This window comes from Hyaena hyaena, unplaced genomic scaffold, assembly GCF_003009895.1.
Source record: "Hyaena hyaena isolate Hyena2069 unplaced genomic scaffold, ASM300989v1 scaffold_745, whole genome shotgun sequence".
NCBI classification, from domain to species: domain Eukaryota; kingdom Metazoa; phylum Chordata; class Mammalia; order Carnivora; family Hyaenidae; genus Hyaena; species Hyaena hyaena.
The window spans coordinates 591165-611554 of NW_024081376.1; the positions used below are offsets into that span (position 1 = coordinate 591165).

General features: G+C 42.1%; 1 pseudogene; it reads right to left on the reverse strand.

Moving 5' to 3' along the window:
- Positions 1 to 12551: 12551 nt before the first annotated feature.
- On the reverse strand, positions 12552 to 13117 carry LOC120220977 (annotated as a pseudogene).
- Between the last annotated feature and the right edge of the window lie 7273 nt (positions 13118 to 20390).

Genomic DNA, 20390 nt, shown 5'->3' on the forward strand with positions numbered 1-20390 from the left:
GTCCATTTCCAGGTTCTCTATTCTGCTCCATTGATCTGAGTATCCATTTTTGTGTTGTATGTTGTACACTTTACTCTAATACAACGTTATATATCACTTATACCTCGATAAAACTTGGAAAAATTTTAAATGCAACCCCTTTCCTTAAAGTAGAATGGTCCTCTGCCCCACCCCAGTCTAGACTCTAAAAGATTTTAACTGTTTTTTCCTTTGAAGGTTTTAGGCCCAATACGGAGCCTAGAATGGGGCTTGAACTCAGGACTCTGAGATCAAGACCTAAACTGAAATCAAGAGTCAGACGCTTACCTGCCTGAGCCACATAGACCCTGAATCCCCTAGACCCTAAAAGATGTTAGCAGTATCTTTAGTAAACATACCTGCTGATTTGTAAATGCACACTATTGCAGTAAGATTGTCTTTGGCATGGCCAAGATCTTTGTGATTCCTACCACCTCTATATTTTTCCAGCTCTTCTACCAAAGTGAGGAGTTTCATAAATGTTTACTGTTGATGGCAAAGCTGTTGAGTTTGTGTTGTCAATTCTGATGGTTCTCCTGGAAGGAGTAGGGAAAAGTCACAAATAATCCAAATAATTGACTCTACGAATATATCTGTTTTTTATTTCTATTTTTGTAAATAAGCTGCATGCCCAACATGGGGCTCAAGAGTGGCATGCTCTACTGACTGAGCCAGCCAGGTACCTCTCCATGAATATATATGATTTTTTTCAAGGATATTGTGATAATTTTTATGGTAAATTAGCCTTTATTAGTAGTCCCCCAGCATGATTTAATTAGTTAATCCAAAAATCTCCTCACTAAAGAAGGTGTAGGTAAGCCTAAAATATCCTTCCAGTAGAAACCTCCTCTCATTGACCCCATGGTGCATGTGACATAAAGTCTGCCATTCAAATGCTCTCTTTTAGGGCTTTGAAATTTGAACAAACTGGAGGGGTATGACCTTTGATGTCAATGGGCTAAGAAATTGGGTAGAGCTCTAAAGACCAAAGGGAATTTACGGCCCTTATGGTAGACTCAAAAAGGGATACTGTGATTCAATTCCTTCATTACATTATTCATTTAGCAAACATTTCCTGAGCATGCAGTATATACCAAGCACTGTATGAGATGCTTGCACATTCATTTCATTTAACAAATGAGGACAAATTCAAAACTGTTCAAGAAATTTGCTCAAGGTCACACAGTCAGACTAAAAGATCAAGGTTTCAGGGAGTCTGGCTGGCTCAGATGGAAGGGCATGCGACTCTTGATCTCAGTGTCACGAGTTCAAGCCCTACATTGGGTGTAGAAAATACTACATAAATAAATAAACCTTAAAAAATAACAATAAATAAAGTAAAAGATAATTTGCAAGCCCCCTATGTCCCGACTCCTGTTCTAGTGCTTTATTTACTAGTCCACAGTTGACTCTCTAAGCCTAGCCCACATTCAGTATTAGATGGGAACTGAAAAAAAAAAAAAAAAGGATCTTGTTAAACAGATGAGGTAGAACTAACTTTATTTCAACAAAGTGAGTACTAAAACTTATTTATCGTCCCTGAGAATACATCGCTGGTAAAAGCAGAGCCTGGAAGGGAAGATTTCTTGGGAGAAAATGGGTGAAGACACACACACACACACACACACACACACACACACACACACACCCCAAAACACCAGAACAGAATTCTCACTAGATCAGAGGAGTTGCAATTTAAACAGCCAATAGGAAGCTGATGGTTGAGGTGTTTAGAATGAATAAAGTAAACAGTCAGACTCCTGGCTACAGGTGAAGATACCCAACTCAACTAGCTTAGACAACTACAGAAAGAGCCTCAAGGACAAGTGTAACTAACACTGGCTCCCTCTCCTTCTCTTCTTCTTTCTCTTGTCTGTACATCTCTCTTCAAGTCAACTCCACTCTCCCTCAGACAAGTTCCTACAAGTGAATTCAAGAATAGCTGTTGACAGTTTTCAGACCACATCTCCCAACTACCCCACCCAAGAACTTCACTCCTTTTCTTAGTGCCAGTTCAAACATTCTAGTGTAAGACTTGGGGCTTAGAGTGTGGGGGGTGGGGGTGGGGGTAGGGGAGGCAGCCAGTGGCTTTGGTTATCCAGAAGAAATGGGAAGATATGAGCCTGCAATTAAACAACTAAATGACCTCCACATGGAAGTCTAATTTTCATTGGCCTCTGTTCTTTCTTGTTATAATTGCATCATTGTTTCCACAAATTTTGGAAAAATAGGGACAAAACAGGAGGTTAATTAGCTCAACTGTATCTTTCTTCTATTTTAAAAGCATCATTATTTTCATCTATGGATATATTCCATTAATTAGCTTTTATGCCTATGAGGTCTTGAGAGACTGTGACACATGGAAATTTGGGAATGCTGATCATCTCTGATAACTACCAGAGATATTTTGATAGATTTTTTTACACTGACTCATCTTACTTTTTAAAATACTTTATTTTATTTTTTTTCATGTTTATTTTTGAGAGAGAGAGAGAGTGTGTGTGCACACATGCACACACGTGAGCAGGGGAGGGGCAGAAAGAGAGGGAAAGAGAGAATCCCAAGCAGGATCCACACTGTCAGCACACAGCCCAAGTCAGGGCTCAATCCCATGAACTGTTAGATCATGACCTGAGCGGAAATCAAGACTGGGCCCCTTAACCAACTGAGCCATCAAGGGGTGCTTTGACTAATCTCTATTTCTGTTAGTAGTCCATTCACAAGAATAATTCCAAGGACTCAAATATAACATTTCAGAATTAACAAAGCCTTGTATACTTTCACTAGATAGATCCAATGTTTACTTGCAAAAGAATTCACTAGAGCCATAGATTTGCATTGTTTTTTGCACTTAGCAGAGAAAAAAGAAAGGAAGGGGGCCTGCACAGGGGTGGAGGGCCTGGATTGACTCCCTGCCTTATCAGATACCCTGTGACCTTCGGTAGGTCCTTTACTCATTTAAGTTTCTGTATCACTCTCTCTGATGATATTTCCTATTTGACAGGGGTATTAAGAGAAGTAGAGATAACAGATGCATAACACAGGGTATGTGAGGCTTAACAAACGGTGCTTATTGATTTTGGCCAAAGCCACATCCTACAGATGCCCTTAGAGATCCTTATCTCAGGTTGGGAGGACTCAGCAATGCTCCACTACACATTCACCTGCCCCAGTTATACAGAAAGGAATCAATCACTAGTTTATAAGGATCTTTCCTCTCTGAGCCCAAATTGCCCCACTCAGCTCATGGTCCATTTGATCTTCTTTTCACTCTGCCATAGGATGTGTCTTACATTGTTAACTCAAACTATGAACTCCCACATTTTTCACATGTTTCACCATCAGTTGCCAAACTGACCTCATTTCCCACCAAGCTAACTTCATTTCCGTTTTTGATAGGGTTACTAAACTGAATGGGTTCCGAGAATACTGCTGACACAGTATATCTGGATTCTGCAGAGGGGATGATAAGGTCCCGTGGTCTCTCTGTGGCCAGGACAGCCAAAAAAAGTATTAGAGAGGGAGACAGCAGAAGTCATAACTGCTACAAAGCTCATCCACTCATTCACATGGCAAATATTTATTGAGGGCCTGTGTGGGGCACTGGTAAGGCTCTACAGATAGAAGAGAACAAAACAGACAAAACTTTTGGAGCTTACATTCTGGTGGTGGGGAACGAGATAATGAACACACAAATCATCTGGAACTTTCTAAAGCTGATATGTGTCACCAAAAGAATAACATCACTTGGGGCAAAAGAGGGCTACTCTTAGGTATAGTAGTCTAGTGCTCTGAAGAATGAGGAGAGGGAGCCTGCCTGGTTCTGTTGGTAGAGCATGCAATCCTTGATCTTGGGGTTGTAAGGTCAAGCCCCATGCTGGGTGTAGAGATTATTTAAAAAATAAAATTGTGGTGGGGAGGAGGCCTGGGTGGCTCAGCCAGTTGACCATCCAGCTTCAGCTCAGGTCATGATCTTAGGTTTGTAAGTTGGAGCCCTGCCTTGGGTTCTGTGCTGACAGCTCAGAGCCTGGAGCCTGCTTTGGATTTTGTGTCTCCCTCTCTTTTTGCCTCTCTATCTCTCAAAAAAAATTTTTTTAAAAATTTATTTAATAATAAAATAAACTCTTGGGACACTTGGGTGGCTCAGATGGTTAAGTGTCTGACTCTTGATTTCGGCTCAAGTCATGATCTCACAGTTTGTGGGACAGAGCCCCACATGGGGCTTTGCACTGGCAACAAGGAGTCTGCTTGGGCTTCTCTCTCCTTCTCTCCCCTCCCCCTCTTCTCTCTCTCAAAATAAATAAATAAACTTAATAAATAGTTAAATAAAACCTTAAAAAAAAGAATAAGGAGCAGAGGAGCCTGGTTGGCTCAGTCAGTGGAACATGTGACTTTTGATCTCAGGGTGGTGACTTCAAGCCCTATGTTGGGCATAGAGCTTACTTAAAGAAAAAAAAAAGATGAGGAGCCAAATGTGTGATATTCTGGAGCTATTGCACTCCAGGCATTAGGAACAGCAAATGCAAAGTGCCTAAAACAAGAATGTGTTTGGTATTTTTAAGGTATAGGAAAGAAAAGCAGGTCCTAAAGAAATGAGAAAGGCACAGATGGGTAAGGAGTAGAATGGCTTGTGAAGAGGCTCCCTGATGATGTTCCCCAGGGAGATTCACATGATCTCAACAGTCTGTCACCTCAGCCCTCACCAAAGCAGAAGTAGGACCTTGGAAAACCTGATTCTCTCCCTACCACCATCACCTTGGACAGAAAAAAGTTCTATCTACTTACCTGTGTTCTGTGTATGTATTATAATTTCCTTTGTGTTCCATGATGTTGAAGGTTAGGACATGCTAATGTAGGTTTTTGAAGATCATGTTAAACACTTTACATTTTAACACATGTATAGTTTCAAGGGACAAAAGTAGAACCATTGACAAAAAAATATACAGAAAGACATGTACTTCAAAACAAGGAAGAACTTGAAAAATTAGGAGAACTATCTAATGATGGAATAAGTTGCCTCAGAAAGTAGTCTGGTAGGAGGTAGAAAATATACATACTAGACAGGAAGACTCAATATTATAAAGATGTCAAGTCACAATAAATTAATCTACACACTTAACATAACCATGATTAAAATACCAAGTTTTCTTGATGCCTAGATGGTTCTGTCGGTTGAGTGTCGAACTTCAGCTCAGGTCATGATCTTACAGTTCCTGAGTTCAAGCCCCACATTGGGCTCACTGTTGTCTATGCAAATCACACTTCAGATCTTCTGTCTCCCTCTCTCTGCCCCTCTCCTGCTCATGCTCTCTCTTTCTCAGAAATAAATAAAACATTTTTAAAATGCACTTTTAAAAGAATCGAGTTTCCTTAACAAGACAATTATTATTTATTTTTTTAATGTTTGTTTATTTATTTATTTATTTTTAGTAGTCTCCACACCCAAAGTGGGGCTTGAACTCAGGACACTGAGATCAATAGTTGCATGCTCTTCTGACCGAGCCAGACAAGGGCTCCCCCTAACTAGACAAATTTTTTAAATTAATACTCCAAGAATATCTGAGAAAATTCTGAAAAATAATTCTGAAAAAAAGCAGACTACTTCTTTCTAGATATTAAGCATATTAAACATAGAATAATTAAAATAATATAGTATAGGAATGTAACTAGTCAGATAGAGCCATGAACCAAAATTAAAAGCCCAGAGGTGTAGGGCACCTGGGTTGCTCAGTCAGTTAAGAGTCTGACTTCAGCTCAGGAAATGATCTCTTGGGTTTGTGAGTTCTAGCCCCACGTGGGGTTCTCTGCTGTCATCCTGGCGCCTGCTTCAGATCTTCTGTCTTTCTCTCTCTTGGCCCCTCCTCTGCTCACGTGCTCTCTCTCTCTTTCTCAAAAAATAAGTAATCTTTAAAAATAACAATAACCCAGAGGTCCTTGGGTGGATCAGTTAGTTGAGCATCTGACTCTTGATTTTGGCTCAGGTCATGATCCTAGGTCATAATATCAAGCCCCAGGGGAGTCAGGCTCCACAATGAGTGTGGAGCCTGCTTGGGATTCTCTCTCTCTGCTCCTCTCCCCTGCTTGTGCTCTCTCTTTCTCTAAAATAAATAATAAATAATAAATAAAATTAGGAGCCCCTGGGTGGCTCATGCAGTTAAGCATCCAACTCTTCATTTCTGCTCAGGTCATGATCTCTCAGTTTTGTGAGATCGAGCCCCACATTGGGCTCAGTGCTAACAAGGCAGAACTTGCTTGAGATTTTCTCCCTCTGCCCCTCCTCTGCTCGCTGTCTCTCTCTTTCAAATAAATAAACAATTAAACATATATGTGTAAAATTATATCTATAATTTTTATATATTTATTATAAAGATAGTATTCTTGGGCACCTGACTGGCTCAGTCCATAGAGCCTGCATCTCTTAATCACAAGATTGTGAGTTCAAGCCCCATGTTGGGTATGGAGACTGCTTTAAAAAAAACAGCATCCTAGATCAGTTGGGAAAAGATAAATTATTCAATAAAAGGCCTTGGAGAAACTGAAGAGCAACCTGGAAAAAAATTAAATTGGACATTGCCCCATACTTTATAGCAAATATAAATTCTAGATGGAGGAAAGGCTGAAATGTGAAAACTGAAAGAAAAAAGATATCAGAAGGAAACACCAGAGAATTTATATATATGATATATAACATATGTATATATCATATACATATGTTATATATATATAACATCTTGCTGTGGACAAGCCTTCTTCAGTATTGTAAAACAGACAGACACATAAATACATAAATCAAGAAGCTCTAGAGGAAAATATGAATAACCTCCAGCTTTTGTACCCAATCTTTATCAGACTATGGTTGAAAACTGAAATCATGTATATTTAAGATATACATGTTTTGATACACATATACATTGTGAAACGATTAGCACAATCAAGCCAATTAACATATTCATCCACTCATCTAGTAATCCTTTTTTTGGTGCTGAGATCTACTCTCAACAAATTTCAAGTATACAATACGTTCTTTTTTTTAATGTTTATTTATTTGCTTTTGAGAGAGAGACAGGGTGGCGGAAAGGGTGGCAGAAAGGGCAGACAGAGGGAACAAAGAGAATCCCAAGCAGGCTCTGTGATGTCAACACATGAACCATGAGATCACGACCTGAGCTGAAATCAAGTAGGAAGTTTAACAGACTGTGCCACCCAGGCGCCCCTCAAGTATATAATATATTATTATGAATTCTAGTCACCAAGTATATAATGTATTATTATGAATTCTAGTCACCATGGTATACATTAGGTTTCCAGAATTTATCTTATAGCTGAAAATTTGTACCCTTTGACCAATATCTCCCCATTTCTTCCACTCTCAGTCTATAGTAATCACCATTCTTTTTTTTCTTTTCAAGATTTTGTTTTTTTAGGGGTGCCTGGATGGCTCAGTAGGTTAAGCATCTGACTTCAGCTCAGGTCATGATCTCATGGTTCATGAGTTTGAGTCCAGGTCCAGCTCTGTGCTGATAGCTCAGAGCCTGGAGCCTGCTTTGGATTCTATGTCTCCCTCTCTCCCTGCCTCTACTCGCCATCCCTCCCCCAACCCCGCCCGCTTCCCCCCACTGGCATTTATGTTCTGTCTCTAAAATAAATAAACATTACAAAAAATTTAAAAAAACCAAAATACATATCAAAGGACACCTGGCTGCCTCAGCTGATAGAGCATGAGACTCTTAATCTTGGGGTCATGAGTTTAAGTCCCACATTAGGCATAGAGCTTACTTTTAAAAAATGAACATGTGTGTATGTAAAAAGCATAGACTATCTCTAGAAGACTACACATGAAAATGGCAGTGGCTTTACCCAGAGGTGAACTGAGGGACTTGAAGGAGAAAGATGGGGAGGGAAGAGAGACTTCTCTTCCTTGTATATTCTTTAATACCATTTGATTTTCTTTAAATTTTTATATTGTTCAAATATTATCTAATTTAAAAATAGATTACAATCAAAATCATGGAGTGAAAATATTAATATATGTATTTGTATAAGTATTGAAAATGGCATCCTCACCATCCTGTAATAGTTCTTATCAATGGTGGGATAAGGTGAGAGATTCCAGGTGAAGTTTAGCTTTTTACTTTTTATGCTTTTCCATATTGTTTCAATACGTTACATTAAGCAGTTACTTTTCTATTTAAAAACAAGGGCACCTGGGTGGTTCAGTTGGGTTAAGTGTACTCTAACTTGATTTCATGAGTTCAAGTCTCGAGTCAGGCTCCACACTGAGAGGGTGGTGCCTGCCCGGTTTTTTCCCCCTCTCTCTGTCCCTCCTCTGATCACACATACATAAGCTCTCTCTCACTTTCTCTCAAAATAAATAAATAATCTTTAAAAAAAAATTTTAATTAAAAAAAATAAAACACATAGTAGGTTCTTCACCAGAAAAGTGTTGGTACAAAGCTGAAAAGGCTGGGGCACCTGGGTGGCTCAGTCAGTTAAGCTGCCAATTTCAACTCAGGTTATGATATCACAGTTTGTGGGTTTGAGCCCCACATAGGGCTCTATGCTGACAGTTCTGAGCCTGGAACCTGCTTCAGATTCTGTGACTTCCTCTCTCTGCCCCTCCCCCACTCGAGCTCTGTCTCTGTCTCTCTCTCAAAAATAAACATTAAAAAAATGTTTTTTTAATAATAAAAAAGCTGAAAAGACCACTTACAGTGTGAAGGGAGAGTTCCACCTTGGTAGGGAATTTAAGCCCAGATGGCAGCCTTCAGTAAAAAGAAAACATTCTGTGGTTCTATGCTCTATAACCCTGTGTGGACTGGCCTCATTACTTCAACTGGATTATAAACTCCTTAAGGACAGAGTGTCTGAATTTTGCTTTTTTAAAAAAAAAATGCCCCTCACGGTGCCTGGGTGGCTTAGTCACTTAAGTATCCAACACTTAGTTTCAGCTTAGGGCATGGTCTCGAGGTTCACAAGCTCGATCCCCAAGTCAGGCTCCTTGATATCAGTACAGAACCTGGTTGGGATTCTCTCTTTCCCTCTCTGTTTTCCCCTGCCCTGCTCGTGCTCTCAAAATAAGCCAATAAACTTTTTAAAATAAATAAATAAATAAATAAATCTCATCCTTTTAAAAGAAAGCATAAAGGTACATCCACTTGCCAAATAAAGGGTGTCGCTTGAATGCAGGGACATCTGTTTTTTCACAGCTGACATAGTGCAGAATCAGTGCCCAGAGCTGTAAGGTCACATATTGTTGTTCTAACCTTTCCCATCACAAAGAGAAATGTAACACCATTTTCCTGGTAAAGAAAGCTCAGTCAGCACATTTTGGCTTTGGTGTGGTGAAACAAGAGTTTATTTGTTCAAAGTTAATGGACCAAGAAGAGTTGATCAGTACATTGCCCGGATCTCCGTCTACGGGACACCAACAACTGTGCCTGAAAGCGACGACCTTTTCTTGAGTGCCCACTTAGTTATCTACTTAATTATCCAATTAGTTATCATTGATCCCTCTGGCATAAACCTTGACCTTAATAAATGTATATTGAATGAATGAATGCAATCATGTATAAACACATGCCCAAATGGACAGATAGACAAATTATTGGATAAACAGATAACATAAATACATACATTAATTAATGAATGAAACATTTTTCTTATGAGGCAGACAGACCTAATGTGGGCCAGGGACACTGATCCTGTGTACTGACTGTCTTAGAAAGTAGAAATAGACACAAATTGCCCAAGACTGGGGACCAAAAGTAGCTCTGCCTTCCAGTCAGTGCCAAGAGTGTGCCCAGCCAAGTAGAGCACATAGCACAGGGTCAGCACCATACAGGCCCAGATGAGCCTCAGCCAAGGAACATTTTATCCCTCATAAGGGCCAAAATACAACCACTATTCAACGAAATACCTACCTAAGTCCCCTGATTAAAAATATTTGGTTTCCTCTGTACTTGGCCCTTTATGATTCCAGATATTTTATCCCCATTTTTTTTCACACCAGGAAATATGTATATGTCCAGTGTGATCATACCCATGATTGTGTGTGTGTGTGTGTGTGTGTGTGTGCCACTTAATCTCCCCCACCAACCCACCTCAGCCTTATACACCCCAGAGCAACAGAAAAGAACAAATATAGCTCAAAAACTTAAAAGTGCAAAAGACTGAAGTGGTCAAGGGGCATCTGAGTGGCTCAGTTGGTTAAATGTCTGACTCTTGATTTTGGCTCAGGTTATGATCTCATGGTCCTGAGATGGAGCCCTGCATCCTGTTCAGAGCAGACCAAGGAGACTGCTTGGGATTCTCTCTCTCCCCACCCCCGTTTCTGCCCCTCCCCCTCTGTTCTCTCTCTCTCTCTCTCTAAGTAAATAAACTTAAAAAAAATATTGAAGTGGTCAAGATAAAAGACTATAGGGACAGTCAGCAGAGCATGCAACTCTTGATCTCGGGTCATGAATTCAATCCCCACATTGTATATAGAGATTACCTCAAAAAAAAAAAAAAGGTAAATGACTCTATAAAATGCTGTCATAAAAGAAGGACATCCAGGCTTACCCATTAAACTGACAAAGTTTTCTTTTTTAATTAGAATGTTCCACATTAACTGTGGTCAAAGCGGGGAAACTGGCAAATTCCTGGTGGTGGTGGTGTAAATTGGTAAAGCCCTTGGGAGAGCAATTGAGCAATGCATTGAGAAAGTTTTAATATTCCTACCCTATGTCCCAGTGATCTCACTTCTTACAAGGATATGATGCAAAAGAAATAATCTTTTATCCTTAGAACATAATCCAAAAACATTTTTTAAGTTTACTTATTTTGAGAGAAAGGGACAGTGTATGTGTGCATGGGTAGGGGGAGGGACAGAGAGAAAGAGAATCCCAAGCAGGTTCTTGGGGCTCTATCCCAGAACTGTGAGATCATGACCTGAGCTGAAATCAAGAGTTGGCGCTCAACTGACTGAGCCACTCAGGTGCCCCCCAAAAAAATATTTCTAAGGGTGGGAGTTACACAGGTATCTTATTTATTTAGTTAGTTGTTTGTGGGTTTATTTCATGTATACATCCATGTATGTATACATATATATATGTGTGTGTGTGTGTTTTTAAATTTTAAGTAGGTTCAAGACCCAGTGTGGGGCTTGAACTCACGACCCTAAAGACAAGAATCACAAACCCTAGGGGCGCTTGGGTGGCTTATTTGGTTAAGCATCCGACTTCAGTTCAGGTCATAATCTCACCGTTCATGAGTTCGAGTCCGACATCAGTCTCTGTGCTGACAGCTAGCTCAGAGCCTGGAGCCTGCTTCAGATTCTGTGTCTCCCTCTCTCACTGACCCTCCCGTGCTCACACTGTCTCTCTCTCTCTCTCTCTCAGAAATAAATAAAAAATCATTTTAAAAATTATAAAAAAAAAAAAAGAGTCACAAACTCTACAGACTAAGCCAGCCAGACACCCATATTTATTTTTTTAAGGTTTCCTTTATTTAAGTCATTTTTAAAAATTGTATTTATTTTCAGAGAGAGAGAGAGAGAGCACAGAAGAGCAGGGGAGGGGCAGAGAGAGAGAGAGGGAGAGAGAGAGAATCCCAAGCAGGCTCCAAGCTATCAGCTTGGACCTAGACACAGGGCTTGAACTCACAAACTGTGAGATCATGACCTCAGCTGAAACCAAGAATTGAACATCCAACCCATGGAGCCACCTAGATGCCCAATTTAAGCCACCTTTTAAAAGCAATCTCTACCCCTTTGTGGGGCTCAAACTCATGATCCTGAGATCAAGAGTCAGATGCTCTACTGACTGAACCATCCAGACACCCCCAAAAGTGTTTTTTTAATGTTCATTTATTTTTGAGACAGAGAGAGAGAGAGGGAGACACAGAATCTGGAGCAGTCTCCAGGCTCTGAGCTGTCAGCACAGAGCCTGACACATGAGATTATGACCTAAGCTGAAGTTGGACTCTTAAAAGACTGAGCCACCCAGGCGCCCCTAAGCAAACTTTAAATGGTTAACCCTTCCCACCTCAACTTCTTTCCAAGATGTAATCTACCTTTTCTGCTCTCTCTCCATAGTACTTTTTCATTCATGTTTATCTGAATTTCCCCCGAAAAAAATCTAAGCAAATAGGTGTCTTAGTGCTCTTGAATACATCCTTACATATAGTAGACATTCAACAAATATCTATTTAATGACTTTTTTAAAACAAGAAATTTGTTTAAACAATAAGAGGCTGACTTGGAAGGGAAAAGTACCTAGGATTCATTTCTTTTAGAGTAACTTTATCCCCACTTAAAGACAGAGTGCCCTACATGTAACAGCTACGTACAAAAAAGTTATAAAATTGCCCTTGATTTTACAATGATAGGAGAAAAACATTAAAATTCTTCAATCAAACAAGGTATGTAAGGATTTTTATGTTGTTCCTTTTCTGTTAAACAGCGAGAGCAAAAGTTACTGGAATAAAAAATAAGAGCTGAATGAGCATGCCACTAATGGAGAAAGGGGGTATTTTCACAGAACTAGTATTTTTCTCCATCCAATCTCCATTTGACATGCACCAAACATAACATTGGCCATTTAGTTAAAAACAACAACAACAACAACAACAACAACCTGCAATATGCTTGTGCACGTACACAGTTACTTTATGTACAATAAAGGAATGGGGAAGGGGAAAATGAAAGAATAGAGAAAACTAAAGTAGTCAGGATGTGGTGGAACCGAACTGTGGTTTTCTAATGGAGAATCTCCTCTCCGTCTGGAGGAACAGAGTCCTGGAGTGAAGTAGTTTCCCTTTTCAGTAGACACCTCCAGTCTGCTGCTGGAGCACATCAATCATATCCCATCCTCCATGTCCAACTGTGCAGGTGCATCCGCCCATCAAATCAGAATCGATCTGCCTCATTGACAAATCCTGCTGTTCACAAAAGGCTTTCGTTAGTTTATGAAGTGGTATATGCTTCTTAATTTTACACCACACCACAGAACCATCCCATCCTGTCACCATCAAATTAATATGATCAGCTCTCAGTCTTGACTCCTTCCTTAGGCTTCATGGGCCATGGTGAGTGCTGGAATCTCTTCAGGTGCCGCTGCATCAGAGGTACAAGGTCTGCACTCAACTAGCATATGAGCAGCACCAGCAGCGGCCGGAGGTGGCAACAGCGGAGGAGGAGGAGAGCTTAATGGCTTCTTGATAACAGCGAAAATGTAAACAACCACAAAAGAAAACAAAAAGTAACAATTATTAGGAACATTTTGGCATAGTCCTTTGATTAGTTATTGTGTAATCCTTACAAATGTAATTATGATAGGGGCGCCTGGGTGGCTCAGTCAGTGAAGCATCAGACTAAAGCTCAGGTCATGATCTCAGGGTTCTTGGGTTCAAACCCCGTGTCAGGATCTGTGCTGACAGCTCTGTCTCTGTCTCTGTCTCTATCAAATATAAATAAACATTAAAAAATGTTATGATAGGGGCGCCTGGGTGGCTTAGTCGGTTAAACGTCCGACTTTCGCTTAGGTCATGATCTCGCGGTTCGTGGGTTCGAGCCCCACATCGGGCTCTGTGCTGACTGCCAGCTCAGAGCCTGGAGCCTGTTTCAGAGTCTGTATCTCCCTCTCTCTCTGACCCTCCCCTGCTCATGCTGTCTCTCTCTCTCCTAGAAATAAAAAAAAAAAATTAAAAAATGTTATGATAATTATATCAACTTGGAAAATAGATATACCGTTAAGGGGAAAAGCAAACTGCAAAACAGGATGTAGGTGTGGTAGATTGTTACAGTTATGGCCCCAATAAACCATACTGTATGTATCTGTATTTCATAAAGTGCCCTCTCATATAGACTTTGGGTTTGACCAAGTGACTTGCTTCGGACAATGGGACATTAGCAATGACGAGCCAGACTGCAGCTTGAAAACAGTTTGCACAGTGGATCTTTCAACCTTTCTCACTTGCTGCACTTGGAACCCTACTGCACAGGTAACATGCTGGAGGGAATGTACCACCCACGCCCGTAGCCAGCGTTGGACATACGAATGAGGCCATATTCGACCATCCAGCCCGAGCTGAACCACCAAAAGACTGTAGGGTCATAAATGACACTAGTTAATGATAACAGAAGAAAAGCCCAGTTGATTCCTACCCAGCTTGATGACTCACAGAATTGCAAGTAAAAGGGTTGTGGCGTTAAGCACTAAATTTGGTGAAGTTTGATATAATTTCTATTTTGTTAAAGTAAGTGTGCATATGAAGGAGAGTAGCAGTGCTGTTTACCCAAAAAAGAACTCACGGCAACCCTGTGATGAAAGAAACTCAAGTGAAGAAATCTCTTGACTAGGCATAACTTGACCCACCTACCAGCAGAGGCCAGCATATTTTAGAGAAGTTATTTAAACAATAACAACAAAAATAAGCACACAAGTGAGTACAGAGATTCTGTTTAGAGTGATGAAAAAGTTTTGTAAATAGTGGTGATGGTTGTACAACATTGTGGTTTTAATTAATGTCATTGAATTCATATATAGTTTTAAATGAATAAGGGGCACCTGCCTGGCTCATTCAGTGGAGTGTGTGACTCAGTCTCAGGGTTGTGAGTTCGAGCCCCATGCTGGGTGTAGAGACTATTTAAAAATCAAAAAATCTTTGGAGTGAGTGGGTGGCTCAGTCAGTTGAGCGTCCCGCTCTTGATCCCAGGGTTGTGAGTTCAAGCCCCATATTAGCCCCAGAGATTACTTAAAAATAAAATCTTAGGTGTGCCTGGGTGGCTGTTGGTTAGGTCATGATCTCAGGGTTTGTGGGTTCGAGCTGAGCACTGTGTTCAGCTCTGTGCTGGCAGCTCTGAACCAGGAGCCTGCCTTAGCTTCTGGGTTTCCCTCTTTGTCTGCCCCTCCCCTGCTTGCTCTCTGTCTCTCAAAAATGAATAAACATTAAAAATTTTTTTTAATCATTAAAAGATGGCAAATTTCATGGTGTATATATCTTACTACAAAACAAAGCATATAATCAAAGTCACTTATCACAAACTTCCTCCCCAAAACAGGAATCTGTCTCTAACATGCTGTTCATGGGGCTGCTCGCCAGGAACTACCATGGGCCAGGTCATTTTCTTTTTCCACACAGATTTAGGCTGAGTGATGCAACCTGACCCTACCATCCTTTCAAGTGCCATGAAAGTCAAGATGGGGCGCTGGAGCTTACCTTCCGGCCAGATCCCCACACAGCTCCTAGCTCTCTCCCATGAGGCATCAGGGTGCAGGATGCATTTACAGCCACACCCATAACTGAGAATTCTGGTTTCAGAACACCCTTCCCTGCCTCCTACAGCAAGATGTGAGATTCACAGCCATAATGTGAGATTGACAGCCATAATCTGGCACTTACCCCTTTGCCTTCTGCTCTAACACAACCCTGGTTTTAGACAACTCTATGAAATCAAACAATGGGTGGCAAATCTGGCGGGAACTTCTGGGTAGAGGAAGGGACAGTTTAAAACAGCTCTTCACTCTCAATCTCTATGCAAATGAGCCCTTCCAACAGGTCCAGGGCCTCCCTGGTGTCCTGTATGGGGCTGGGATCTGGTTCTAAATGGTCAGTAGTGCTCTCACAGGGAAGGTGTTTGCCTAGTGCTTTCCCAGTTGGCTCTTTTATCCTAAACTTGGATCTGCTGGGACTGACTCATCCCTCCCTCGAGGCACCGATACTCAGTATCAGGGCACAGCAGCTGCTGCAAAATCCCGGCCTGGCTTGGAGCTTTCTCTCCTCCTCCATGGAATGTACTGTAGCCCTGTCCTTGCTGCCTACCTCAGGTTCTCCAGTGCCTGGCCAATTCAACACTGAGGGGTTTTTTTGTTGTTGTTGTTGTTGGTTTGTTTGTTTTGTTTTGTTTTTTTTTTTTTGGTTCCCTGCACAAGCAAATATTTGTTCCTTACTCATCTTTGTAGGCTGTCTTTAGCCCTTCTTTCTGGGAGGTACTTTCCCTCTGCTCCAGGGTCCCGGTAATTACCCCCCCCCCCAACTCTATTACACGACCTTATTTTTTCCCACTTCCTCTTTCCTTCCATTGTTATGCGGAGGGAGGGGAGGCTGCTGAGTGTGCAAGAATTGGATTAGGTAGCTGAATATCTCAGCAGCTCTCTTCCTGGTTCTGCCTCTGCCCTTAGAGTCTCAACTTCCAACAGCCCCAAACCCACTCCACTCTGTCTCGCCACCTGCAAAACAGCGAATGAGCCCCAAGTGTAAGAGAAATCAATTAAGGTTGCCTTGGCTGAGGTGATGAAGGGGAGGTTTGGGGAGACTGCAAAGGTGATAGCGTTGCAGGACAGAAAAAAGTTTCCCTCGACCCTGGTAGGGAGGGCTTGATCAGAAAATTAAACTGACAAAGACAGATTAACAGGAGAAATAAAAATTTTACATGTACATGGGAGCCTTCCCAAGAGAACACTTGAGGAAGTGACCAGACCAGGAAGCTTTAAGACTTTTAGAGCTATAAAAATTTGTGAAGAATTGACAAGGGGTTTGGGTTTAGGGTGGTAAATGGTGAAGAAGTAACTAGGAAGATAAGGGTTAGTTTAACAAGGCTTGTTTACACAGCCTTCTTGGCCCTAAATTCCTTGTCCCTGGTAATAAGAATATCCTCCTTTCTCAAAGTATAGGGAGGCTACCTTTCCCAAGGGAGCTTTATGACCTGTTTCAGGGAAGAAGGTGGGAGAGGTCAGAGTGATCCTCCTGCTCCTGTGGCTTTTAGAAATTCCTTCAGCTAGGGGCACCTGGTTGGCTCAGTCCATAGAGCCTGTGACTCATGATCTCAGGATTGTAGGTATGAGACCCACATTGGGTGTAGAGATTACTTAAAAATAAAACCTCGGGATGCCTGAGAGGCTCAGTCGGTTAAGCGTTGGCTCAGGTCATGATCTCCTGGTTTGTGAGTTCGAGCCCCGCCTCGGGCTTTCTGGTGTCAGCAGAGAGCTTACTTGGGATCTTTTGTCCCCCTCTCCCTCTGTCCCTCACCCACTCGCGCTTTCTGTCTAGTAAACATTTTTTTAAATCTTAAAAATAAAACCTTAAAAAATTTCCTTCAGCTTAAGTATTTTTAATAAGTCAAAGTGTCATATTTCAGGGTAGCATGTCCTGGCCCCTATCAGCATCTTGTTACCATTTGCTCAGGTGAACGGATAATTCTGACATTATAAAAATAAACTCAAGAGATTATGGGGGTGGGGAGAGAGAGGGTGGGTGTTGGGTGGCCCGGTCCGTTAAGCACCCCACTTTGTCTGAGGTCATGATCTCACTGTTCGTGAGTTCCAGATACTAGTCTAGCTCTGTGCTGACAGCTTGGAGCCTGGAGCCTGCTTCAGATTCTTTGTCTCCCTCTCTCTATGCTCCTCCCCCGTTTGTGCTCTATCTCTGTCTCTCAAAAATAAATGAACATTAAAAAGAGAGAGGGAGCGATTATAGACAGGAAGAGAACAGTAGTGTTGGTAAGAAAAGCAATGTGGTTCAGAGAAATCAATACTGAGAAAACGTATATAAAATTTCCATCCTGGGACTATTTTCTCAATGATTACTCTCATTCTTTTTGGATAGTCGCTTCTTTGAAAATCTGAGAAGTTACACTGTAGAGTCTTGTCCCCAGGAAAATGAACATACACGGAGAAACCAAACCTTAGGGGTTCACTGCCTCCCCGAGTTCTGGAGGCACACGAATGCCTGGTGAAGCGATGTCAGGAATCCGGAGCAATGATCAGGCCTCTCCTTCTTTGTAAATCCCACCGAGAGTTCAGAGCAGTTCGGAGAAAGCATTCATTTGTTCATTCATTCAACAAGTAACTCTTTGAGGAACTTCCAAGTGTCAGGCCCCACGCTGGGCCACATTGTGAGGCAGAAAGAGGTGAATCGGACACAGTGCCTGCTCCCGGGACGCTCACGTCTGGTGGGGGAGACCCACAGAGAACAGACAATGAGTGTACAGTGATGGGGGAGGGGCGGTGGGAGCCCCGAGGGGAGGGGCAGAACTATTTCCCACAGCCCCCCTCCCCCGCCCACACAAGTCAGTTCCTATACCACTGACTACAAAGCAAAGCCATTTCAAAAGCCCAAGTATTCCCCTAGGGGCTTGCTGTGTAGTCCTGGGCAGAGCTCTTACCTCACACCTACCCCCACCCCAGCCCCATCCAGCTTCCACACCTCCACTGGGACGGGGCTGGCTTCCCTATGTCTCCCCACAGGTTACCAGGGTGTTGCCTTACCCCCACCCCCGCCCCCCAACACACACAAGCCTTCCCCATAAGGGGCTGCTCCCCAGTACACTGACCGACTTTTAAATAAGTAACCTATCCCCTTTGCACCTCCTCCTTTCTTTGCTTAAACCCTGTTCATATTACTAGTTCAACTGCCTGGAAACAAAGAGTAACAAAAATAGCCAACTTTAAGGAAGTTACAGATTTGCAAGAAACGGCGAGAGTTCTGGTGTGAGCTGGGCTTTATTCACAGGACCTAGGGCTGGGCTGGACTGGGCTGGGCAGGACCTGGGCCTAGCCAAGCTTCCTCTCAACCTCTTTTCTGAATTCTCCCTTTCTTTGGGTCTTCAGGGAAAAGTCTTTGTCTCCAAGTTTGGGTGCCAGCGATTCTGCCTGTCTGGGTTGGATTCTGCATCTGCTTATCCAAGGTGCTTGCCTATCACATCTCTGTTCGCTGGCCTCAGAGCACTCCTTTACAGGCTCTGACTGACCCTCTTCCTTTCCTGGGTTCAACTCCTGACTCCCGAGGGAGAGAGTCCCTCTCCTCGTAGGTCTTTGAAGAGTCCTCCCCAGAGCTCTGGGCCCTTTTGTCCTGACTAGCTTTCACCACTCCTAAAGGTCTCTCTGACTTGGGTACCCTGACTTGGGTACTCCTGCAACGTGCATTTGCTTTGTAGACCACTTTATTCCAGTTTAAAAGATGAATAGGGGCGCCCGGGTGGCTTGGTCGGTTGGGCGTCCGACTTTCGCTCGGGTCATGATCTCGCGGTTCATGGGTTTGAGCCCCACGTCGGGCTCTTTGCTGGCTGCCAGCTCAGAGCCTGGAGCCTGTTTCGGTCTGTGACTCCCTCTCTCTCTGACCCTCCCCTGCTCACGCTGTCTCTCTCTCTCCTAAAAATAAATAAAAAGCATTAAAAAAAAAAATAAAAGATGAATAAGTTTATGGTTTGTAAGATAAAGGCAAAAGCTTTTATAAATTTGCTCAGGAAAGATAATGAGTACAACATGTGTGTTTAAATGTAGAAAGGATGGAGGGACTAAGAGACACCTAATATTTTTGAGGCACTAAGAGTACATGAGACACTGGAACTCTAAATACTCATGATATCCTAAATATACATGAGACACTAAATATTCATGCATGAAGTCTTAACGCCCAAGATGACAACCTGGGACGCCCAGGTGGCTCAGTCAGTTAAACATCGACTCTGGATTTTCTCACGTTTCGTGAGATCAAGCCCCAAGTAGGGCTCTGCGCTGACAATGTGGAGCCTGCTTGGGATTCTCTGCCTCTGCCCGTCCCTCACTCACGAGTGTGTGCTCACTCTCTCTCTCAAAATAAATAAATACACTTAAAAAAAGAAAAAAGAAAAGAAATGAGTCTGGTCCCATCCTCTGACCAAAATAGACAAATAAAACCCATTGTTACTTGGGGTGCCTGGCTGGCTCAGTTGGTAGAGTATGTGACTCTTGATTTTGGGGTTGTAAGTTCGAACTCCATGTTGGTGTAGAGTTTACTTTACAAAAAAATAAAATAAAATAATAAAATAAAATAGAAATGAAATGAAATGGTGTCAGTGTGTGTTGCTGATCCAGGGAAACTTCCATCTATTGAGAATGCCATTGCTCAAACCTCAACTCTGGTCCTTATAACTGGACCATTAGCAAGGAAGGCTGATGCAGCCAAGAGACAGAACAGACAAACAGAATTCAGGTACTGTCATGAGTCCACCGCATTGCATCTTACCCTAAATACGCCAACCTAACCCATCTTTCCCCTTGCTTCTCCCTATATGCTTTTCCTCAGTTTAATAATGCATGTGATTTGAGCATTTGACCTGTCTTAAGACCTTTTTTGTTCCATGCCCTCTGTCATAGTTGGCCTGAGAGCACTTGGAAGCTACTATTCCATCACTCACACCTACTCTCATAGCCCTTGTTTCTCCAAATCCTATTTAGCTGGCGCTGACATTGAAGCTCAGCATGGACTCCCCATCTTGCATATATTTGGTGGCCATCATTTCTCCCTTCTTCTCACCCACTGTCCTCTCAATAGCAGTCTTTTCCCTATTCCCCACCATGGCCTGGGAGACCTAAAGGCTGATTTACCACAGTTAACACAAGCCCTGTGTTAGG